Source organism: Chironomus tepperi, unplaced genomic scaffold (genome assembly GCF_022539635.2).
Source record: "Chironomus tepperi strain 1889 unplaced genomic scaffold, CSIRO-AGI_Ctep_v1 contig_351, whole genome shotgun sequence".
In the NCBI taxonomy this organism is placed as follows: Eukaryota; Metazoa; Arthropoda; class Insecta; order Diptera; family Chironomidae; genus Chironomus; species Chironomus tepperi.
This window is the reverse complement of record NW_027226473.1, coordinates 861,670-888,816: the sequence shown is the minus strand read 5'-3', so window position 1 is coordinate 888,816 and position 27,147 is coordinate 861,670. Positions and strand designations below refer to the sequence as shown.

Sequence of the window (27,147 nt, the reverse complement as noted above, 5' to 3'; positions counted from 1 at the left end):
TTGAGCTCGAAATTTTATATTCCATACGGATACACAGATATGATTAGTCGCCAGGTCATGTACAAATTTCGTGCCTTCAACGAACATCAATTATTATCATAATCATTTTCTTTCATGTCCGAATCTCCCATGGGTAAGTTTTTAGAGTATTTTCCTGTATGGAATTGTTCGCTTTTGTCCGTCTGTCCATCCATCTGTCCGTCTGTCTGTCAGTCCGTCTGTCTGTCAGTCCGTCTGTCTGTCAGTCCGTCTGTCTGTCAGTCCGTCTGTCTGTCAGTCCGTCTGTCTGTCAGTCCGTCTGTCTGTCAGTCCGTCTGTCTGTCAGTCCGTCTGTCTGTCAGTCCGTCTGTCTGTCAGTCCGTCTGTCTGTCAGTCAGTCCGTCTGTCTGTCTGTTTGTCAGTCTAACCTCCCATCTGTACGTAAGTCAAAAATGCGCTTTCGTCGGTCACGTGTGACCACATCCACACTAGTTTATTTATTGTTTCCCATTTTTCAACCCGCAGGGCTTCTTCTAACTCAAAATTTCAAATTAAAATTCATATCGCAATAATCTAGATTATTGAATTAATTGACTAGGCAGTAGTTTATTTGCCACTTGTTATACATACATCGTGTATGCTCTGCTCATTTGGCAACGAAAAAAATTAATGTTATTTAACGAGGCATTAAACATTGAATGAAAATCTATTGAAATGGAAATGCACACATATAAATCAATTTCAATCAACTTAGACTCGAGTATGAACAATGTACAAAAGAGAGATGTGAGATAATGTGTGGATAATTTGAGATATTTTGAGATTATGAAATCAACACTGTAAAAAAATGATTTTTAATTCATAAAAAAATGCTCAAGCTTTCTATTGCGAATGTGATTCATAAAACTGTCATCATTAGCATTGGAATGAATAGCATTTTGTCTAGATTCTAATAGATTTTTAAAATGTCATCAATATGCTTAATCGATTCTGACTAGCATTAAAATAACAATTCATTCATAAATAATATTGATTATTATTTTAGAGTCTATTAAGTAAATGATGAGTCAATCCTTTTGTACATCTCATACGATACTACAAATTGACAGATGACTGTGCTTAGTAAGGTTCTGTGACGTAGTTTGAAAAGGTTTTTGGAATTCATAACCCGAATGCTCAGGCTTCATTGCGAATGTGATTCTCATTACGAATCAGACAAAATGAGTAGCATTTTGTCTAGATTCTAATAGATATTTAAAATGGATGACGTCTACGATTTTGACAAACATTAAAATAACAATTCATTCAAGACGGAATATTATTTTAGTCTAGAAAATGTGATTCAATCCTTTCGTGCTCATTCGAACTTTAAATTGACAGATTATTGTGCTTAAAGGCTCAGTGACGTCAGTTACAAATTATGTACTAGGAACGCACAAGAAAGTAGAAAGTGTTCAGAATCCAATTCCAAATCAAGGCCAGTCATAACTAGATTCGATGCAATCTGTCCTCACTCCTGTTGCCAGATGCTTGCTATTTCTTCACCATGTGGCTTCTGAGAACAATTTGACAATATTTAAACCCTGCATATTTACTATCTACACCCTAAGATTGTGTAGGAAGTAACTATATTTCTATCACTTCTAATCATACGATAATAATCATAAATCATAAGTTATTTTGGTGCAGTTGAGATAAGTATGAGCGTTATGCATATCTCTGAATGGAAATTTACAGATAAATTCAAATGAATGAAGTTATTGTGCTTCTTGTTTAGTATATAACACATTTGCTTAGCATAATGTCTTATCAGTGGCATAGATTGCAATTTTATGAGTGTTGAAGCGGATTTGTTTGGACGGAAAATTAGAAGTGGTCTATAATTTAGAGTGTTCTAGGCCTGAGTTGCACTGGATGGGCCATTTCTGTAAAATGTGATTGAATGATTGATTGAGATTTATAATGCCCTATGATGGACAGATAAGCTTGAATACTGTGCCTTAATAGTAAAATTTCAAATTTATAGATTGTAGGGTTCGTCTACTTAAAACGTCTAAGGTAAAGTGAGGATATAGGACCTGAATGTACAGAATTATCTTTGACTAGCTGTATTTTTAGGTGTAGGGTCTAATTTTGTCTAAAGAAAGGCCTAATCGCCATTTATAGTCCCTAGAACTAGACACATAATTAGTCAAATGAAAGCCTGTCTACCGATGGAAGAAGTGCTTACCCGAGTGGACAAATGTTAGAACTAGTCATCAACTGGGCATTAACTTGCAATCAACTTGAACTCATCACAAACTGGACATTAGCTTGTCATAAACGCATCTTTGTCCTTTCAGTTTAGTACAAACTCTAAGACACCATAAATGAGTACAATCCCTTACATCCAAACATCCTGACAACAAAGTCACAACACACATATTCACAGAAAACATAGATAACTGTAATGACTGTTGTAATATATTTTATGCTCGTAACGCATATAAAATAAAATCCACATACATCATTGCTCTCATGTATAAATTATACATACATGCATGTAAGTTAGACAATCCATCTAGTGACTGTAAAAATTATTGCTACATGAGCATATAAATAACATTGTAGTGATAACGACTCCAAATGAGATATTAAGGAAATAAAATTAGCATAAAGCATGTAGTCAGAGATTTTTGAAAATAAATCAAATTTATGATCGAGAGTTAAATTAATAAAATATTGGAATTTTGATTGGAATCTAGTAAATATGGGTTAATTACCATTAATTAAATAGTTTGAAAACATTCGAGGTCGGACGATAAAAAATCAAGGCATTTTGCACAAAAATTTAAAGTTATTTATCAGAACAGAAAAAAAATTCCCCTCTGCTGAGAATTCCTTCAATTATCATTGAAAACATCGTGTCTATTTTTAGCTAGTGTTAATTAATTTCACGTGATGCTACTTTAGTAAGCAAACATTTAATGAATTAGCGATGAAAGAATTATTTACATCGAATTTATTTCCAAATTAAAAAGTACTTTTTAGATTAAAAAAGAAATTAAGTAATTGCGAATTCATGAAGAGTGCCTGGCCCGAGCTATACAACATAGTCATTGGGCTACTCCTCCGTCACTGAATTGACAGCAAGACACAAGGGTGTCCTAACGCAGTTTTGTCCACACATTCTTGTCCCACGGTGTACCTTGCATATGGCGCACTCGACATGCAGTTCATCCCATTTCCATGTTATCCGTCACTACCCATTTAGACCCATTTTCATGTCAAAAACCAAAAATCCACTTCATCTGTGCTGTTCGGGTCTAAAACTTTTCAGTTTGGTTTATAATTTCGCACATTTTTTTTTTCTTTCCCATATAAACTTTCTTTTTCTTCATCTTCCGCTCTTTTCACTTTTATTTGAAAAAAGATGAGCAAATACAAGAGGAAAAATCCTCAACGAATATCCGGGCCATGAGTAAATAATAAACTTTTTAAGGTCGTGTACTAGAATTGAAGATTCATCAGACATATTGGGTAAAGTCAGAGTGAGAAGTTGACTAGATTTGAGTTGAGTGGGAATTAAAGATACTAGAGTCGATTAGAATCGACTATGTAGAGTGGATTAGAGTTTACTAATATTGACTAGAGTCGACTATAAACGATTAGAGTTAACTAGAGACGATTAGAGTCGTTTAGAGTCAAATAGAGTCGACTATAGTAGACTAAAGTCGACTAGAGTGATTTAAAGTAGACTAGAGTCAATTAGAGTCGACTAGAGTAATTAGAGTCGACTAGAATCAACTAGAGTAGACTTAAGTCGATTAGAGTAGCTAAGAGTCGATTATGACAAACTAGAGTCGATAATTAAAGCAAAAACCGTTTAGAGTCGACTAAAGAAGCTTGTTGAATCACAAAACATTGTTGTGTATTACGAAATAATCGTAAAGTAAAGTAAATTAAAATATTTTTCATCACTTTGTCGATTTGTATTTTTTTAGAGCATATTTATTTTTGTTTTATAACATACACAACTACACGAGCTTTCTAGAGTTGACATTTTTTTTGCTTTCCTTCCTTCCAAAAAGTCGATAATGAGTATAAATATAAATATCGACTAAAAAATGTTTCGTTTTTGTTTCTACTTCTTATTTTGGAATGAAAATAAACAAACCATTAAAAATGAGATAAGTTTTTGTCCATACAATGGATACTTCATACATACATTAGTGTCGACTAGAGTCAACTAGAATTGGTCGAATAGAATTCTGGATATTTTGAGTATGCTAAGAGTCGATTATGACAAACAAAAAATGATAATTATAAGCAAAAACCGTTTAAAAAGAAGAAAATAAGCTTGTTGAATCACAAAACATTGTTGTGTATTACGAAATAATCGTAAAGTAAAGTAAATTAAAATATTTTTCATCACTTTGTTCGATTTGTATTTTTTTCGCGCATACGTTTATTTTTGTTTTATCAACATACACAACTACACGAGCTTTCTTTCAGTTTTATTGACATTTTTTTGCTTTCCTTCCTTCCAAAAAAAAAGAGCTGCTGATAATGAAAATATAAATATAAATATCGAGTAAAAAATGTTTCGTTTTTGTTTCTACTTCTTATTTTGGAATGAAAATAAACAAATCATTAAAAAGTGAGATAAGTTTTTGTGTCCATACATTGTTGCTTTATACTTCATACATACAATTTTGAGAGTTTGTTGATGTTTTGCATGATCAAAATTTCTCAGAATTGGTCGATTAAATTCTGGATATTTTGAGACTATGACAAATATTTTCTAAAAATTGAGCATGAATAATTATGCAGCATAGCTTCAAAAATGATTAATTTGAAACAAATAAAACATTAATCCGAAGCTAAAAGCTTCGATTATTCAATGAAATTCCGTGACACAATCGATAATTTTTCTGATCTCAAATACAATAAAAATTCGATAATGATAGAAAATTAGGAAGTTAATTTACTTAAGTAAATGATAAATATGGTGCATTATTGATGAATAATTCGTGAGCGACACAAAGCGGGCGTGGAAATTCATTTGGAATTTATACGGAGTCATAATGGACTCTGCAGCTTTGTAGGGCTTCTAAATGGTGTTAAGAAGGTTCGGAAATAGTGTAACGCTTAATATAGTTTATTTAAACCCTGTCTATCGACTCATCTTAACGCGTTAGGGAATTTCCGAACGTTTACTTGCCAGAGATTATGAAGTTCTATTTCCGAACAGCACATTGATATGAAAAAGTCAGAATAAAGTGTCCTCAAGCCAGTGTGACTCTACTGTGGAGCAGGATCTTACTGAATCTGACTCATGTCTCCAGATCGGTGTGACTCTGACTTCGAATCAAATTAGACAAACTAGAGCCCCACTTAAGAGTTATTCTAGAAAAGCACAAGGTCAAAGTGCGTCTTGACTCTGACCTGAGGCCAGATTTCATGGAATTAAGCCTGAAACAAGTGTCTCGTCTCGAATTAGGCAAACTCTTGCGTCACTTTAGAGTTACGTCGACCTGGAAACATTATTGTCTAACTTTTTCACACTTTGCTCCTTTCGAGATTAATCCTGGAAAGCACACGGTGCATAAATGGCTAAAAATCTGGCCGTAACCCAACTTGACTCCAACCTGAGGCTGGATTTCATCGAATCTAGTCTGAAACATGAGCCATGCTGATTTTTGAGCATTTATATGCCTTGTGTCTACTGGAATTACTATCAAGACAATCCGATCACCAATTGAAACCAAAAATTTAACGAATAGTTGAAAACATAAAGTCAAATAAGTCAACAGGCAGCTCATAAACAAATTGAATGAAATTGAAATGTAAAAGATTAAATGGAAAGAAAGCACATAGCTTATAATGGATTACAGATTACAGTGATTCAACATAATTTTCATTGTTAACTTTTTCTTTCTTTTTTTTATTGTTGTGTATTCTTCTTCATACTTTAATTCCACACAATAAACTGTTACTTTTTAAGTGTCTGTACAATAGCATACAGAGCATAGTAAGGTAGCAGCACGATTTTTAATAGTGTAATGTGATACCACTTGAAGAGGTCAAGAGAAGCTAATGAGCTACTTTTTATAAATTCTTTGTAGTTTTTTCTTTAGTTTCCTTTAGGAAGTTTTGTCAGATTTTCAGACTAACTTTAAATGGCAATTGTTCAATGAGTGTGTAAAGCTACTTGAATTAAAAGTTAACAGTGTTTTAAAAGAGGTCGTTTACTTATGTATGAAGTTGAAGTTATTAAGGGAACAGATGTAAGACGTTATAGTAATGCTTATCAAACTATTCAGAGCGTGACATAAGTGGAGCATTTTGTTGACGAAATTGGTAAGTGGAAGTTAGCGATAGGGTCAGTTTCAGGTGACATTTGGGATATATAATATGAGAATCTGAGCTCAGATTCTGAGGGGATCCATGGATTACAATTGATCTGTACGGCCAGCGAAATCAGTGAGTAGGTGTCATAGGACACAGATTGAGAATAACTGCGTCATAGACGACTCAGGTTTGAGGATTGAAAAATCAAATTTTGAGATTCAGGTCCGCAATATCTTGGAACATTGTTCGAATGTTTGTCATATCGATAACTCTTTACTAGAACAGACACGAAGCATGCTCAATGTAATTGATTGAGTATACCCATAGGTACGCTCATGTGGGTGAATATACTCATTATCTGTAAGGCCTACTTAATGATTGAGAGATCGGTCCTTAGTGGGATTCGAACCCACTCCCAACGGGTAATCCAGATAGCCGGTCTGTTGACTAACCGTTCGGCCATAGAGCCCTTACCCTCGCACTGGCATATTCGCCTATACATGGCAAGATCCCCAAAGATCCCACTCTACTCACCCACCACAACATCATTCCTGATCGACCCTTAATATCGCAAATATTCAGAAAATTCACTAATCATATTAAAGTACAGACAAAAAAATCACCGGATTAACATGCTCATTTAATAAAAATTAATTTATTTAAATATAAGAAGATAAGCAGCTTAATGACACTCATTTTTTGAAAAATGTACTTTGAAACAGTTTTTCTGTATCCGAAATATTAAATTGAGTGATTATTTTCAATTAATGCTAATATAAGATTAATTTGAATGAAGAATAAATTATTTCCATTTATTGCTGTAATCCAGTGGTGTGCAACCTGTGTGTCGCGGTACACCTTGATGGTAAGCTTTGAAAAAAACCATACACGACGGTTCTTGGTATTTCCAACAATTTTTGTCAACATACTAGAGTGCCGCGGCACAAAGGTTGCCCACCTCTGCTCGACATCCATTACACCGAACTTATCAAACGTATTTAATCGTTATACATTGAATATTAATCTGTGAAAAAGTACATTAAATGAGCGCACCATATCCAACAAACTACTTAATATAGTAATTGGATATGATTGAACGAAGGCAACTAGTTTAATTGCAACAGCTATGATTTAACTGATTAAGTTTCGATTTTTCTTCTTTTTTTTTAAATTCTTTTGTAGTTAAGTGGCTTAATTTCTATTATAAACTGACATGAGTAAGACGTTACTTGTCGAATCAAATCAATTGGTAATTTGTTATGTATACTCTGAACCATGATATGCTGACGGCATGTGGAAGTGAATTGTTATTTAGTAGGCAAAGGTTAGGTTAGGTCAGGAGGGTATCTAGAAAACAGAGTGATAGGGGTAAGGAATGAGGAAAAGGTGGGAAGGAGTAAGGAAGAAATGGGGAAGTCCGAGCAGTTCGGACCATGCTTTCCATTTCAAAAATTCAAGTATGAAAATCAAAAATGCGCCTTGAACACCCGAACCTCCATTATCATATCACATGCGCGTGCAAGTACTACATATGCACTATTAATACAAATAGATAAACAACATCCAAGTTGAGTAAGTACATCACGATAAAAATAATAATAATATTGTGTGCAACGAGACAGTCAGTTTTGTATCTATGCACATTAGCTTAGCAGGGCATGTCATGTGCACAGTTTAATTTGCATTTTAATTTTATTTTGATATTATCATTTTTTTTTTTAAAAAATATTGTAATATTATTAACTAGGCTAAGCATGTGCATTTATATGCGTGAGCATTTATGATTTTTTTTATATATCAGACATTTATGGACTTTGTGGATATGAGAAAGTAGTTTCTAAATGGCCAAGAACTTCAATTAATTTTTCTGTGTCGTTTTACCGTTTGTGCTGACTGTTACTATGTTGGTTATTAATAATATTTTATATATTATCTGTATGAAATGAAAAGTTGAATCCTGTGACTTATTTATTGACTGTCAATATGTGTTCTCACGACTTTTTGATGATATTGTTGACTCAGAATGTTTCTCAATATTCCTTTCACAACTGTTCCTTAACAAGTATTGTAAGGGACGGAGCCAGGGTGTTTCTGACGGGAGATTTGAAAGGATTAAGGGAAATTAGGGAATGGGTTACTGGAAGGGGGTGTTGGGAGCTTGAATCCGACTCAGATTTTTTATGGGAAAGTCGACTTGATCTGTCCAGCTCTGCTAGCAAATTGAAGACCTTCTTCCAAAAATGTGATATCGGAGAGTTTGATCCTCAGTCCCCCTCCTCCTCCTACCTCTTCTCACCCTAAATACACCCCAGAAACATGATTAACCTTAACTTAATAATATCAAGGCGTGGTGTTGTTAAAAATTCATACATTTAAAACATTTTTAATTGCACAACAATTATTATTGATAGACAGACACTCTTGTTTATTGAATATTAAACAAATATTGTGGGAGAAATGGAATTTGTCATCGACAAGTTGTGGTATAGAATTCTAATTGTTCTTTATGAATTTAACATCATAACAAATAAGTGGGCTTGAATTTCTTATGGATTTACAATTTATTTCCAGGTTGTATCTTAATTCATCATGCAACCCGAACTGTGTAATACAGCGTGAACCGGAAATGAGCCGTCATGATCCTTTCAGAGCAATTTTGCGTAAAATCTTTGATATGGCGACGTAGCCGTGCCCTAGCTCTAAATTGACTCAAATTTTGTATGAAAAAGTCAACTTAAGTCGACAAGTCGTTGAGCTTTAGGCAACACTTTATGCTGTTCGGGCTATTTTCACAAAATGAAGACATTTCCTTGTCTATCACCAATTCAATCCACAATAAAGACTTATCAATTCTATTTTGATATTTATAAACTATCAATCATCTTCACAATCATGATTTATTTTACCACATATGCGTGTACAACGATACAAGACACAGTAGCTGTAATATCAATAATTTATAAATACAATTACAACTTGTAATGAAGAAGTGAGAACGAGATAGGAAATAGAGAGAAAAAAACGTGCATAAACACGTTTTTCAAAAAAAAATTTACTTCATGTCAATTAGATATCCATAACGTATATATGTGTATGAGCGGCATTCAATGAGGTAATGTATATATTAACTGTAGACAGCACTTGTAGCAAACAACTAATTGAAAGCTTTATTGAAAAATATGTACATAGATAAATTATAGTCAGGTGTGCTGTCATGTAGAATAAAGTGAAACTTTGAGGGAACTTTTACTGTCATGTTGCGGAATTGACTTGCTGATTAGGCTGGATATGTTATGAGGATGATGGATATTTAGGATGTTAATAGGAAATTACGGAGTCATGTCAAATTGATTTACTTCAAAAGGAATCTATCCCAAGCTGGACGACATTTCCATCCAAATCCGAGTCGACATCAAGCTCTGCCTTATTCCAGCTCGTGCCACAAATTCAAAATACATCTTAAATTTTAGTCAACAATTAAATCAAAGAATTCCAATAAATTAACATGATTTCTCTAATTTGAATGAAGTCAGAAGATCATTTAAGCCACAATATGTGTTGACTGCTCTACATAATGCACTGAGTGAGTCCAAATTGACTCAATATGAACAATTAATTAGGGTTCGGAATGTAAGCGCTTATCGTCGCTTATCGTCGCTTATGAACAAAAATTATTCGCATAATTATGCGCATATGTAAGCGCTTATTTTTTCAAGGAATTATAAAAAAAAATTTTTAAGAGTAATTTTTTTTTAAATTTTCCATTTTTTAATGCATTTAAAATTATTTTTTTACATTAAGGACGATTCCATGAGTAAACGGAACTAAAAATTTTTTAGTACAAAACTTTGTTTTCATTTTTCTCTTAAGTTATGCATTTTTAATTAACTTTTGAAACTCATATAGAATTATTTTTCCATTTTAAATGTGTTTTTAGTGTTTAAAGATCTTAACAAAGCTTAATTATGGCTAAAACTGTGTTTTCTTCAATTTTCTCCTTAATTACAGTAGTTACAGGCACAAATAAGATATAATTACAAAGCCTAAGCGTTTTCAAATGTATTTTGTGTAATTTTATCGCACGAAAATGATTTTTAAAGAAATATTGACAATTGAAAATTTAGAATTTTTCCAAAATTAACCGATTAAGTTTAGTTTTTCAGAAAAATCTTTTGTTAAATGCCTCTTTGTAGTGAATTTGTTATTCATGTGGTTAAATATTACAATAATATATAATATAAGTTCATAACATTGGGGTAAAAGTAGTTAATTAAAGAAATATTCATAAAAATCTTTTAAGAGAAATTTATTTTCACTCATGGAATGGCCCATTATTTAATTTAAATTTTTGCCTTTCACAGGCCTGACCTGTCAATAGGTCAAATCTGTCTGCCTATTTAATAATAAATATAGGAATGAGATTTGAACTCTTTTCTCTGAAAGCAAAAGACATTTTGAATAAAATTTGTATGAAATCTTATACTCCACAAGTGTAAAAATGTTTTAAGAGACGAAATGTTAAGCGCATACGTATGCGCATAATTATGCACAAATAAGCGCTTATAAGCGCTTATTTTATAGGCGGATATTAGTCGCTTAACATTTTTCCGAACCCTACAATTAATATTCAACTTAATGATATTTGATTCCATTTATTATGTCACGATGTCATTTGACATTTTGGAATTGGATTTACTGATTTTGGGTCTCTTAATTGCTTTTTTGGTTCCAAAATCTCATTGTTGATTGATCAGCAGTCAAGTTAAATTCTCATCGATTACTTTAGAACAATTAAGCCCAAATTGTGCACAGTGCTGAATCATACTCGACAATGAACAATTTAAATTGACTAATTAATGCTTCCGAGGCTCGATTTTTACATTCGCGATCGTGAAACAATAAAATAGCTTAAAAGCCTCAGTTGTAATTGCTTTAATTTAATTAAATCCACATCTACACTGTATATGTCGTCTCTATCAATCAAATTGCTCCCGATTAATTTGAATATTTACTGCTTCTGATATTTTTTTACTTCCATTTCTGCCTCAATATTCATTTACTTATTTTTATTGTGTACGACACAATGTCGAAAAGTCAGCACGTGAGATTGTGCATTTGTGTGAGTATTTATGTGCCTTACGATGATAAAAAAAAGCAGGCTCGAGTTTTGTTTTTGTTTTCATTTCTATTATTTAACATCCAACAACTACATACTACCACAAATTGCCATCATTATCATTTTGGACATATAAAAACAAAGTTTTATATATTTTTGTGTATTCATATTTTTGGTTTTGGGTTCGTTATACAGAAATGACTGAATTAATGTGAAATAGAAAACAAAAAAAAATATATAAATAAAAATGAAAATGAAAATGAAGATGACCCATATTGACGATGTTGATGGACTGAAGAAGAGTGTTTGCAGGAAATTGTAAGTTATTAGTTCAAAAGACGCATTTCCTGGATTTCGAGGTCAATGAAGTTTTATTTTCGATAATTATAGAGGTTGCTTTATTAGATAGTCTCTAATAAATTAGGGGATTTATTTAGATTCGAAGTCGAATTTGTCGAAGTTGACTCGAGTCGATTTGATTGGACTCAAATGGAATCTAATAAAAAATTTAAACAAATTTGGCTTGAAAATATTAAAATCGACTTGAACTCTATAGAAATAATTAGGGTTTGCGAATTAGATGCACAGGCCAACGCAGACCTGCATAGATGCAAAACAACTCCAGGCCTGTGCATCTTGGCAAACCCTAGAAATAATCGACTTAAATGACACAATGCACATAAACATGGCAATCAAGTGGCTCATGATTCATTCTAGACAAGTTGCTAAGTGGCTATCATATGTCGTTCAAGTGTCAAGTCACGTGTTGGCTGCCATACAAATTGCTTTCTTGGATGCCATGTGGATGTCATGAAAAACTTGTGCCGATTGGAAATGGGCCAAAATCACCATTGCAGTTGCGCCAGGGAAACTTTGCGTCTTTCAGCTTATACGACAACGTATCTGTGTCTTGGTGAATACGATGTGCTGTTCGGGTGATTTTGGGGTCGAATCGATTTGAAACCTGAACAACGCAGCGTGTTCACTAGGGAACCGATAAGTAACTGTATTAACTGTAAATCGCGAGTTGCTCTGATTTCAACATAAGGGCTGATTTCGACCCATTTCCGATTGTACACGTCTACAAGGCATTGCTACGTTGCCGAATCATCAGCAAGACGCAAAGGTTTTGACAACTAATTTTTATTTATTTTTATAGAGCATTTTACGTCGGAAAATAAGGTTGTACATCGGATTGTCGAGTCAATCGACTTCAAACTCTGCATTAACTTTTAAGTACCATTAAAATTATTACCTGAATTTTCGCAATCTATTTCTCCATTAAAAAGCCAATTATGACCCAAAATTTTAATGCGTAAGGCTATTGCACAACCTTCCGCTACGCAAAATATCAATTTAATACTTTTTTTTGCAAATCTTACAAAAAACTACCATTCAAGGTAATTTTTATGCCAAATCATTAGTTCCTCAATATCTGACATTGTAATTTACATTTTTTTGTATGCGTATTTAATTTATTCACGTGATGTCAATCATCAACATTCATTTTTATTGAAGTATGTTGCAAAAAATAAAAAATTGCTTTTTCTGCTAACGGCTGACAATGGACAGACCTTGAATATTTCAGGCATTACATCAAATTTCAATGCTTTGTGCGTTCTGTGTGTAAATATTCTCTAGCTATCGAAAAAATTCAAGCTTCAAGGTAAACAGAACTAAAAAAAATGTGGTCGACTATTAAGATGATCGAAACATTGAGGAAGTAAATGTTCTTTGTGTGGATACAACTATTATATAACACAAATACGAAGGAATTCTTTATGTTAATGGAACCAAAAAATATAATTTTTTCAGTTGTTTAGCACACTTCTTGTTTCCATAAATAACACACCAATTATCAGGCTTTGTGGCCTTTTCGATAACTGAAGGAAGCTTTGTAATGAATTAATAGTCAACATGAAATGTAAAAATTGGGTCTAAAATTGAATTTGGGTGTTTAAAAATTAAGATTTTTACATAAACCGAGCAGCATGTTGAAGCTTTTTGTAGATGACAAGGGCGGTCATAGAACTCTTGGACAGAGATTGTTGATAGAGACAGTTAAGCATTTAGTATTGGTAATTTGCGAAGGGCAGCAAGCAATAGAGCCAGTTTTAGACAACAACTGGCAGTTTAGCATGTTTAAGCCAGTTTTAGACGACAATTGAGAAAGGCCATGGATCACAGATGATCTATACGGCCAGCGAAGTAAGTATGTAAGCACATTGCGGCAAATCGTATTATTCGCTGTAAATATAGATCGAAATCAGATGTCATGTTGTTGTCAAGGCAATTTTGCGTAAGAGCTCGAAGTTGACTCGAATTTTGTATGAAAAAATCGACTAAAACCGATTCGACTTCAAACTAAATCCTTAATAGAGCTCAAAGACGACTCAAGTCAACTCGGCTCAATACAAAAACTGAGTCAACTTCGAGTCCAGCTTCACGTCTTCCCGTTAATACAGCAACTTCCCGTTACCCTATCAGACACCTTTGAAGTCAACTCGAATTTTGTTAGAAAAAGTCAAGTCAATACAAAGTTGACTCAAGTCAACTCGACTCCATACAAAATCCGAGTTGACTTCGAGCTGTTTTACATCTTCTCGTTAATACACCAAAGTACCGTTATCCTATCGCACACTCATTGCTCTTCGGGTAAACTAAAATCAACTAATTTTCATAGTTCCATCTTCAAAATTAATTAAATCATTAACATCCCATGTTAAGCTATCAAAAATTTTCTTATGCCAATTTATCAATTGAATATTGATGAGGAGACCCAAAAAAAGATTTTTTTCAAACTTTTGGAGAATATTTTATGAGGATTTAAAGTTTAAATGTCTTTTTTACTGACATAGTAAATTCAAATATCAATATCATTATTCTTTGTTGAACACATGCTGGGCATGTGGATGGAAGTTTTGGGAAAACATTCCAGTTTTTGAAGATATTTTTAGATATTTGGATTGATAAACTTTAGATATAGTGTTTTAATATTAGAATGTTAGTCATTAAGTGGAATTGTGGAGGGATTTACAAGGTTTTTGGCTGGAATTTAGGAATTTTGTGATATTTTGTGATATTTTGTGATTTTTAAGAGTTGAGATACTTGATTCAAGCGACACAAAGGAGTGAACCACATTTTTTGTCGTAAAAATTGGTCAAAATTAGGGCAACCTTGAGTCTAATCGGTAATACGGCATCATAGCCGTGACCTAACAAAAACGTTGTGCTTTTTGGATTAAGTCCTTCCTCAAACAGTACCCCTAACATCAATGGGCATACTCAAAGCATGCTACTTTCATATAAATAAGCTGGAGATACTCAAAGTATGCTCTTTGTCTATTTGGGTACTTTGTAGTCGCCAAGGTGTCGTTATGTTGCCGTGTAAACTGCATGACAGCAAGGAGCCCTAACAGCTACTTGACTGTGAATCATTTAGTCAACAAAAGCCTTAATCAAATGTTCTTACAAGTTTAGTATCAAATTGTGTCAAATTTTGTATCAATGCTTGATTATTGTCTGATTTTCCTTATAAAAATTAGGGGACTGATTCATATAAAAGTAGTATTTCAATTCCTTTATTACTTATGCTTAAATATTTACTTATGACTCATAAAATTTCAATTTCCGACTATCGTAATAAGCAGAGAAATGGTGCAAACAAAGGCTGATCGCGTCATACGATAAGAAATCATGTTTAAGCATGATTAGGCTTGGGAAATACAAATATAGTCCTTACGCAATGCGCTCGAGAGCTTATTCAGCTTATATACACTAGATGAGCATGCTCATGAGCGTTCCTCTTAGCTATATGTGCTCTGGAGAACAGACTCTTTGCCTGCTATGGATTTAGAACAAAGCAGTGTTAAATCTAAGTAAATTCAAACATCACATCCATCCAGGAGCCAGACAGCCTCGAACTCTTCTATTATTATTAAAATCTTGTTTATTTATTGCTTTATACACTTGATTTCCAATGATAGAGCAAGTATTAATGTAGAACTAACAACATATTTTTTCTATAACATACAATAAGTTGGTCACGTACGTGTTATTTCACATCGAGACGAATAAAAAAGGATAAAAAAACTTTTATTTGCTGTTGAGATTGATAAGATCTATGAATAGTCAATTATATGCCTAACAAGGCGTCAATAATAGAAGCACGAAAAATTATTATTTTTTGTTGACATGAAAATTTTTACTGTCAAATTGTGATTCACACAAGTGCAATAAACAGCCATCTTGAATCCATTAATTTATATTTTATATGAGAAATAAAACAATACACACATTGTATTTATCGACTATTTATAGACTATTTTGGGTGAGAAGAATAATATCAGGAATATTAGCTGTTGGATGTTTTATAGTTTTCATTGATTGTAGACTGGTTTGACTAATTTGAAGGCTTTGTTGGGTCTTTTAGCTTATATATAGAATCTACCCTATGAGACACAAGGTTCTGTTCCTTCCAAAATAGAACAAGTCTGTCAATCGATTCAAAATTCGGAACTAGGTCGGAGTGATTCTGGCTTGACTCAAGATTTGGTTCAAATCCAGTATGTCAAAGTAACACCGGCCTGGATCCAAAATTTGAATGGATTTAACGATTTGTCCTATTTGGGTTTAGAAGCCATATGAAGTTCGACTTTGTATGGATATCCAAATCGACTCCTTATCCTCTTTTGTATTTGCCTCAGGACGGGATCTGGATCAAGTTATCTCGGGATTGTCTTGATCATTAGAATTCATCCAATTTGAGACTTTAGGATCTATTAAAGCTGTGGTGGGCAATATGTGTGCCACACCGTTGGTGCTGGTTTCGATCGAGACTTCCCAGCAAGGTATGTGTCGGTATGAGGATGCGTACCTTGTTCCCATACGTCTTAGACGATAGACTATGCTACATGTGCCACGAAAACTAAAAGTTTGCCCAACAATGCATTAAAGAGCACCTCTAATAACAATCTACTCTTCCATACTCAACGAGCACCAACTCCTAGTATACATTAATGTTTTTATTATTAACACGCATCACTTGCGGAGAGATAATTACAAGTGAGAATAACAAAAAATTATGACAATGTATTGAAATGACACTAAAATGAAGATGATCAATTTGTAAAAATAAGTCAACGTATTTTATGCTCTACATTATGTCTGCATCAATCGAGAGATAAGAAATGAGTTTGAATAAATTATTTGGCTTTAAGCGGAGCAACACATTCATAGAATAAACAAATTTAAATGATTTTTTGATGATTATTCACAAAATTTTTGTTTACTCTTTCTAGTGCATTTGCAGTGTTTTATTTAAAATTGTTATAAAAGGGGGGTCGTTCAGGTATTATTTAACGCTCTTCGGATTTTGGAGGGAAGAGGTCGTTGTTATGCATCAACCAATGATACGCAGACGGACGTGGAATAGTGGGCGAGGGTCGTAAAAAAGTCGACTTATAACGTTACGTAATTAGCGAACGAGCCCCAAGATTTTTCAATTAAAATTCATACTGTGTGAACAAAACTCTTTCCCGAAAGGCAAACGACGTGAAAAATTCGGAAATTATTGTCTGAGATCAGCATTACTCCTAGCTAGGGGTTGGATTTGTCCAAGTCTGGTTCGATCTCGAATTCTGACTCTGACCGAGTCAGATTGGAATCGGATCTAGTCCAGCGTGACTTTGGCTTCGAATCAGAGCTGATCTGTCGTGATTCTGGCTTCAAGCCAGATCTAGTTAGGCATGACTTTGGCTTCGAGTCAGACCTAGCCTCGCATGACTCTGGCTTCAAGTCGGATCTGGTCTGACATGACTCTGGCTTCAAGCCAGATCTAATTTGGCATGTCTCCAACTTAGAATCAGATCTAGTTCTGGCTTCGAGTCAGACCTAGCCTTGCATGACGCTGGCTTCAAGTAGTATATAGTCTGGCGTGACTCTGGCTTCGAGTCAGATTTAGTTTGAGATGACTCTGGCAACGAGCTGGATGTAGCAAAATTTAGCAAAATCCAACCCCTTGAGCTAGAGTAACCTTGAACCAGAAACACTAATTTCCGACAATTCCACGACATATGCCTTCCGGGTTTGATATTAACTAAATTAAAACTGACGACCTAATTATCTCACCCTTAATAATATTTTATGTAAATAACCTTGTAGATGTTCTACATCAAAAGCGGATTTTTCTTGACATATAATTAACAGCGATACGATGACGTGTGAAATGTTAATAACTTTTAATAAGTTGAGATTGTTAAAATTAAATTTATTTTTTTGTCCGTGCGACTTTACATCGACAATTTTTTGACAAGGGCGAGAATGTGTTAAACACAAGGCAGATGAAAAGAATACACAAAAAATTTTTATGTCAAGAAATACAAACAAAAAAATATTTTATCAACAAATGCAATATTATATTCTGTAAAATATCAAAATGTTGTTGACTGAATGACCTTGGTATGGAACTAGAGATAAAAAAAAAATCGAATGTTTATCAACAATGGCATTTTCGAATGTTTTCTTTTCCTGGTTCTTGACTTTTTGGAAGTTTTTGAATGATATTTTAGTCATGTTCCGTTTTAAATGCTTTATATCGGTGCTTAATATGTATTACTCAATCTAAATCGCAATGTAAACTTTACAAAGTCTTCAGACATGTCAAACAATAGTCCCGAGCGAGACACGACTTAAAATGGAGCCCTAAGAGCCTCTAATCGAAGATTTAAGGCCTAAATAGCCTATAAGAGCCTCCTGAGCGGAACTTTAAGAAGCCGCCCTTGTGCGGAACCTTAAGAAGCCGTCCTTTAGAGGAACCTTAAGAAGCCGTCCTTAAGCGGATCCTTAAAAAGCCGTCCTTAAGCGGAACCTTAAGAAGCCGTCCTTAAGCGGAACCTTAGGAAGCCGTTTTTTAGCGGAACCTTAAGAAGCCGTCCTTAAACGGAGCTTTAAGAAGCCGTCCTTAAGCGGAACCTTAAGAAACCGCCCTTCATCGGAACCTTAAGAACCCGTCCTTAAGCGGAACCTTAAGAAGCCGTCCTTAAGCGGAACCTTAAGAAGCCGTCCTTAAGCGGAACCTTAAGAAGCCGTCCTTAAGCGGAACCTTAAGAAGCCGCTCTTAAGCGGAACCTTAAGAAACCGACCTTAAGCGGAACCTTAAGAAACCGTCTTTAACACGAACCTAAAGAAGCTGTCCTTAAGCGGAACCTTAAGAAGCCGCCCTTAAGCGGAACCTTAAAAAGCCGTCCTTAAGCGGAACTTTAAGAAACCGCCCTTAAGCGGAACCTAAACAAACCTCCTTATGGCTAAGCCTTCTTCACTTATGCCGCTCGGGCATGTTTAATACAATAAAGTCAAACAAAAAATATTCAATTTTATTCAAGGCAAAATATTAAAGAAGTCGACTTTCGTGTCTACTTTTTATAGAACAAAATCAATATTTTATGTGCCGCATTAAAATTTATTGTTTATTTTCAACTTTTGTAGTTTAAAATTCCTCAATATTAGCTTTAAAATCAGTAAAACTTTTGGTGCTGCTAAAATCTATTTTTATGGCTTTAATTTGGGATTTAATATTCATCCAAAACTGTTCTTAACTTGTTATAGACTTAATTGGTATTACTATAACTTTGATCACTCAATGACCATCTGACTTTGAGGTCACATTTACATTTTATTTATTTCATCGCTTCTCTACAGTCAGAAAATGAATATTTTTCAGCTGTGTTCTGGGTAGTTGTGTATGCGTGAAAATACACTGATATTGAAAATAAAATAATATATATATTAAATTTAGTAGAATAAAAAAATGTTTAAAGTTCTTGTGTTATTGATTGGGGGACTAAGGCGCATTTTAGGCTGGGAATAAGCAGGAAGGGTATGGACCGCAAACTTTTAGCAGGATTTTTTGGAATTTTTCCTTAGGAAACTCAAGGAAATTAAAGAATTCAATCAGAGCCTCACCTAGCCAGCTGATTATTCATTAAGCCAGCAAGCCAGCAAGCCAGCAAGCCAGCCAATCAGACAACCAGTCAGGCAATCAGCTGGATAGCTAGATAGCCAGCCAACCAGACAAACAGCCAATCAGTCATCTAGACGACTGGTCAGCTAAATAGACAGTCAAACAGCTAACCAAACAGCCAATCAGACAACCAGCAAGCCAACCTGACAGTCAGCCAGACAGCTAGTTAAATAGCAAGACAGCCAGTCAACCAGCTTGTCTAAAATAGCTAGCTAGTAAGCTGGACAGCCAGCCAACCAGCAAATCATCTCCCCAGCCAACTAGACATCTAGCTCGACAGCCGGCTAGTTAGTCAGCCAACCAGCCAGTCTGTCAACCAACCAGACAAGCCAACAAGTCAGCTAGCCAGGCAATCAGCCATCCCCAGTCGATCAAATTGAAATTATAATCGTCATTTATTATTCAAAAATACGCTAAAAATGACTTAATACAAATGAACGAATTTTTTTCATTTTCATATCAGGCATAATAAACACAATTTTGTGTGTATTGGAAGGAACGAAAAAAATTTTCATCATCGTATCAAAAAAAAGAATATTTTCATTAATGAAAAGTATTTGAAGGACATGAAAATTAAGAATGTGATGAATTAAAACAGACTAAATATAGAAATTAGGAAATATTTTAATTTACAAATTTAAAAAAACTTACATTAAATTTGATAATTTTCCATTCAAAGTCTTGACAAAGTCACTTATTTTGTTATCGAATGTGTGGCACTGTCACATATACATTTAAAAAATTTATTTATTATTTTCTATTTGCACAGTTTTTTTTTTATTTTTTTGTTGTATATTTGTTATTTATTTATTTAATACACACTGCAAGTTTTGTGTCACAAATAAAGAAACAAAATAAAAATTCTCGTCGTTTGTCGATTAGCACTAGCTGAATATGACTTGTGGACACACTCTGATTTGACAAGTTTTTTTATTATTTTTCCTGTACAAAATAAAGAATTACTTGTTATTTAGCACATTTTGGCTGTAATTGGCTTGCATTTTGTCTGTTTATTGATGTATATTGTGAATTTATAAACAAAAACCTTTAAAGTCATCAAAAACTTCAATTTAAATATTAAATCTAAGTAAACAATTGTGAATCAACAAAAAAATAAATAATTAAAATTGAATAGAAGAATAAACAACATGAAAATTTAATTTTTCTATGCCTTTAAAGCCTGAAAGCCTTGAAGTTTTATCACAAGTTTGTTATAACACGATAATGAAAATCTAAACAGCTGACGTGTACTTTGAAATTTTTATTGATTTTGAATGAAATAAAACTTTCAAATAAATTAAAAAAAAACTAGATTGAATTTTTGTGAAGCAAATGTTTTGGATTTAAAGTTGAAAAAAATTGAAATTATAATTTGATAAATTTTTGAATTTAGAAATTAAAGATCACTATGATTGGAATTTCAAAATTACAATTATAATGAAAACAATTTAAAAATTAATTTGTTCAAAATTTTCATTCAAAAAATTAAAAAATTGTTTTTTGAAACTTAAAAATTTGAATTCAAAAAATTTCAAAATTTATTTCTGTGAGAATACAAAAATTAGTTTTAAAAAAGTTTAAATTTGTAAATTTGTTTTTTTTTTCAAAATTTTAATGTAAATTTGGAAATTTATCACGTTTATTCTTAAAAAAATTATTTGAAATTTGCAAGTTGAAACTTAAAAATTTGCTTTTCGAAAATTCAATAATTTGAAAATTTGATTCTTAAAGTTTGCATCTAAAATTTTGAAATTTCAAAGAAATTTATTTAAAAATTTGTTTTTAAAAATTTACAAAGTTTGATTTAAAATTTTAAAATTTGAAGGTTTAGTTTCAAAAATTCAAAGGTAATTTGTTTTTAGAGTTTTAAAACTTTAAATTTGTGGATTCAAAAATTTTCTTAGAAATTTTAAAATTTATTTCTTCAAATTCAAAAAATTCCTTTAAAAATCTTAAAATTTTATTGAAAAACTTGAAATTTGAATTTATATTTTTAAAATTTGGTTTTTTAAAAATTCAAAAATTTGAAAAATTGATTTTTTAGAAATTCCAAAATTTACTTTTAAAACTTTTAAATATTTTCAAATTAATTTTCATGAGTGCATCAACTTCACAGATCATTCAACAAACAGTCAAAATGCGCTTTTAACATTAAAATTTCATAAATATTTGAAAATCTTTCCACTTTTTTGCTTGGCTACTTCTTCAGAAAAGCACTGAGCAAACACAAAAAAGAATTTCCAACTTCCAAATACGATATGAAAATTAAACTGTTGGACGCTATTAGTCCACTGACATACATTTATGCGTGTATATCTTCTCCACAGCTTTGCTTTATGCCTTCTTCTTCACGCTATTTTTTCTCTCTTTTTTTCCAAAACAACCGAGCAAAAAAAAAAGAAGACTGTATGCATGAAATAAAAAGCTATAAAAGTCTACAACAACAAATAGCAATGAATATTGTTATTCAAGGTCACATCACACGGCAGCCATTTTTTTATTTCAATTCTCATCAATTTTTCACTTTTTCGCACTTAAAGGTGAATTAAATGTATTTGATTTGTCAATTTTTTATTGAAAAAGTTGAATAAAATTGAAAATATTTTGATTAAATGTCAATTTAATATTTCAAAACTTTTTAAATAAGCTCAAAAATTTCATTTATCACTTCAAAGTTTTCTAAAAAAAACTTTTTTTCAACTTTTTTTTTTTTGTGTCACTAAAAACTTTTTAATTTTTCCACAAAATTTCTTGATAACGAACAAAAAAAAATTAGAATTTTTTTATAATTCTGTGTGTGTGAGTTAGAAAAAATATTTAAATTAAAACAACAACGAATAAACTCAAAAATAAGCACTTGACGCAGTGGCGATTAAACATCATCTGCTGAGTCAAAAATGTACACACAATTAGATTTCGTGCTGAAAAAAAAAATAAAAATATTGTTGTTGTTGTTGCTTCTTACACTTCGTGTTCATATACACTGCATAATTCCGTATTGGCCATATGACTACAATGTTTTATTGTGAACAAAAAACATTGCAAAAACATTGAATTTTGGTGTGTTTTGTAGATAAAGATATTCATGAATTGAAATTGTTAGGAATAATCAGTTAAGATAAGGAAATAGTCATATCTGGTTAAATGTTTTGAAATTATCATACATAACCATACAGATAAGATGTTCAAGTTAAGAAAAATATTACAAAAAATTATCAAAAACAATAATTTTAAGCAACAAAACCTTCAAAATTCTCACAAATACAAATGAAAAGTTCGACAAAAACATTGAAAAACATTGAATTTAAAACATTCAATTTAAGTTCAAATATTTTAGTGCAAATTTAATATTTTTTTCGTTTTTTCTTTAATGAAAATCACTATCGATTTAAAATGCATAAAATAAAAAGTCACGACAAACTCGAAAGCTTCTTAATTGCTCGTTGTTGCCATTCAAAAGCTTTTGTTTTCGATGCTTTTTAAGTTATGAAGTTGAAAAGTATTTTAAATTTTGAGTTTTTTTTGCAGAATTTTTTTGGATTTTTTTGTTGATCATGTTTATGATTTTGTTTAAGTTTTGGAACTCATGAAAAAGTAAATATTAAATATTTCAATGGAAAATTTTATAAAATGTTTAAATTTCCAAATTCATCTAAAAATTTAAAAAAAAATGTTTTAAATTTAGATTTTAATTTTTAAAAATATAATTTCAAGTGTTTGAAAATGTTTTTTATTTTTTTAAAGCTTAAAATCTATTTCAAATGATTTGAAATTTAAATTTTAAATTTAAAATTAAATTAAAAAAAACCTAAATTTCTAAAAAAATTTTAAATTTTAAATTTTTTAAAAAGTTAAAATAATTAAAAAAAATTTTTAAATTTGAATTCAAAATTTAAATTTGAATTTTAAGAAATGTTTAAAACAAGAAATTACTCAAATTTTGAAAAACAAATTATTAAGTTTTAAATGAAAATTTTTCATTTTTCAAAACTGAATTTCTTGATATTTTTAAAATTTAGTCTTTGAATTTTCAAAATCAAAACAAATTTGTGAAATTTCGAATCTAAACTTTTAAATTTCTAATTTTTAAAAACATTTTTTTAAATTTTTTCCATGAGTGTGCACAAAATTAATTTTTTTTTATTTCTCTTAAAACTCGAATTAAATTTCAATAAATTAAAGAAAATGTCACAAATAAAATTAATCAAATGACAAACTTTAAAACTTTTTATTTCATCACGAAAACTTATTCAAGTTGTTGAAAAGTTTCCAACTTTATTGATTTTTATATTCTGTAAAGCTATCAATGCAGTTTTTTCATAAATAATCCATAACTGCTTTCAAGGACAAATATCATGTAATTATTTAAATTATTCATAAAACTTGTTTAGAACTTTTAAAAATAGGACAAAAAATTACACAAATTATTAAGTTTATGGATGGGATTCAATCTGTTACGTTTCTGCATAAATTAACTTTTTTTATTTATGTCAGTGACAACAAAATGGCAACAAAGTTGTCTCAAAAAAAATCATCCATTTGACTGAGCATCCACAAAACATCCGCAGCCATAGAAAAAATATAACATAAACAAATATCCATAATCTTTTTTTCTTATATCCAGTGAAACTTTCCATTTTTTTCTTTATATAACGCTAGCAACAAGTAAAAGAAGCGCTAATTAATTATTATATATCGCTGCACTGTGTGAATTCAATAACGTTTAACACAAACAGCGACGATTGTAATGACTTTTTGGATATAAGTTAATGAATCGATAAAGAGCACTTTGTCATTTCAGATGTAAGAATAATAATTGTAGTCAATAATGTTTATCAATATCGATTTTTTTTTGACAAGGCTGTTTTATATTCTTTTCTATTGTGTTGATGCTTGGGTGTAGTTGGATATGAGATGTGGTAAGGAAGTACGTTTAGTTGGGGATTTTCAAGTTTTTTGGGATTTTTGAATTTTTTACGGGGATTTTTGGATTTTTAGGGGCGATTTTTACAAACCCCTCCATCCTCTTAAGGTCCAACAAACAGGACAAATAATTCCATTTATCGCAACTTATCTGGAACCAATTTCACCAGTTCTGGCTTTTACCTAGGCTCCAAAAACGAATGTTAATTTTTTTCAAAAACAATATTTTTGTCGATAAAATTCAAAAATTTTTTGACCGTTATTCATACTTTTCTTCGTAACGTAAATTTTTATTTTAAAATAAGTTAAGTTCGAATTGTTCGAATTTCTTCGACAATCAAATTTCGAAGAATTCGAATTTGAGACGGCCACACTCTGTAATGAACTTACATTTCCGTTTAGCTTCCAAATGATTGCCAAATGGACCATGTCAAATGCCAAATGCTAAATGACTGCCAATTGGACCCATATGTTGCATTAGAAAAGACCCCTTAAGCCTCATTCAAGTCTAGAATTATCAAAAATCATCAAAACATTCTGCAAAATCTCCCAAATAAGCAATATTTCTGCATGATATACAAAATTAATTAGCATGCAAAAAATTGATTAAATATTTAAATGCGTTAAAAGTCTCCGTCTCATTAACATTGGATTGACCTTCTTACTCATGTTTGCACAAGTTTTTTGGGATGCGAAAAAATGTTAAATAATATTAAATAAACGCAACCTTCAGATTTTTACTTAAAACCAGCTTGTAAGTGCTTTAATAACAAAAAAAATAAAAAAAGCATTGGATATAGAAGCATGAAGAAGAAGAATCATAATACTTTTTATTTACAAATTCTCAAATATAAAGAAATAATAAAAAAAGAAGTGAATAAATTGAATTGTAAGCAATCGCGTGAATTAACACATTCGCATATGTAGAAACGAGCAACAAATACAGTAAAAAATGTTTTTCTGTTCATCTTATCTGTATGAGCAACACTCGAATTAAGAATAGAATTCACACTCATGTATTTTGTTCTTCTTGATTCAAGCACAAAACCATTTTTGTACTAAATTGGAATTCTATGCGAACGATTGATATTGCGTCACATTTTTAATATTTTTATTTTTATAATGAGCAAAAAAAATATCGAAATTAGAGTCGTAACTAGATACTAGAGAGAAGGAGGATGTGGTGAAATAGTTTGAAAATTGATTTATAGATTTTTAAATTTGAATTTTTAATTTAAATTCTTAAATTTTAATTTTAATACTTTAAATCAGTAATGGATAACATTTTATGTTTTAAGGCACATATTGATAATAATTAGGTTTAATCCAATAATGCAGGAATTTAACCTTGGACGAACTGTGAGGCTCAATCGTAAATTGCAGTCCTGTGCAACCAGTGTGCCGCAGCAAACTGGTGTGCCGTCCAAAACTGCAGGACTGAAGACAAAAAATTCAAACCTGCAACCTTGGAAGGACTAAAAGGTTCAATCGAATATTGTAGGTCTGCGCAACATGTATGTCGCGTCACACTAGAGCAAAAATGCCATGAATCATATATCCTGTGCGATTTCACTCGAGATTAAACGGCAGTTAACACGACAGTTATCTCTTGGGTACCATATGGTAGTTATTTGGCTGTCATGAACAATTTGTTCCAATCGGGTAAATTTCAACCAAAATTGCACACGACATACGTTCCATGATGTTTCCAAAAAAAAAAACAATGTGTGTCGCGGCACATTGGCTACCCACCATTGAATTAAATCAGTGGCAGACAACATGTGTGCCGCGTCACACTAGTGTGTCGTTAAAAATTGTTTGAAATTTCAAGAACCGTATATTGTGTACAGTTTCGATTGAGGCTTACCACCAAAGTTTACCAAAACACCCAGATTGTCCACCACTGCCGTAAATATTCAAAACTAGATCACTAAACAGACATCTTATAATAACTATATAAACCCCAATATAAAGACATCGCTCAAGTGAAATTGAAAACATAGGAAAAAAAAAACATTTTTTGTATGTAAATAAATGAGCACATTGGGAGGAGTTGCTTGATACTTATCAGTGTAAACATTCATAGAGAGAGAGAAAAAAAATTTAATTTCATAATTTTATCAATTAAAACAATGAAATTTTAATAAAATGGAGTCACTTAATTTCACAATATAATTATTCAAATAGATGATGATCAAATGTCAAGTCAGAATTTAAATCAGTATTCCTTATTTAGATCTCATTTGTATCATATTTACTTTCAGTTTCAAATATGAAGGAATAAAGAGAGAAAATGTGAGGAAATAAAGAAGAAGAATTTGCTGATAAACATTGAATTTGATGTTTTGGGAAACATTGGATGAATGTTTTGATGAACAATTATTGAATGTTTTGATGAAAATTTATCAAAACATTCATTGTATGGTTGATATTGAAGATCAATGTTTGATGTTTTTGTTCAATGTTTTGCAAAACATCAGAAATCATCTAATTGGAAATATTGATGAAGTTTGTGGACATCTAATAAGAATTTAATTGACAATTAATAGCTTTGGATGTTTACTTTATTATGTCATAAAAGAATTACATGAAAATCCTTGAAATTCAATGACAAAACCTTAAATTCATTTGAAAAACATTGGAAATTCCACCAATTAAATCAACAACATTGATTTCCATCTTGAAAAGATATGTGAAAAAATTCAAATTTAAATGAAATTTCCTTTAAAATCCTTTAAATATTCAAAATCTTCATTAAAAATCCTTCCAATTTTCC

The 27,147-nt window shown here is 31.8% G+C and overlaps 1 protein-coding gene across 2 annotated transcripts in view; it reads right to left on the bottom strand.

The window, feature by feature from the left end:
- The window catches only part of bbx (bobby sox), a 40,920-nt gene that overhangs the window by 12,999 nt on the left and 774 nt on the right, over positions 1-27,147 (bottom strand). Inside the window, exons 1-2 of one of the 2 annotated variants that reach the window (XM_070645126.1) lie at positions 21,749-22,094; positions 20,100-20,390 (exon numbers count right to left, since the gene is read on the bottom strand). The exons of the other annotated variant lie outside the window; for it this stretch is intronic. The gene's annotated coding sequence lies outside the window, so the exon portion shown is untranslated. Of the gene's footprint in view, positions 1-20,099; positions 20,391-21,748; positions 22,095-27,147 lie in introns of those variants that run through there. 2 annotated transcript variants of the gene reach the window in all.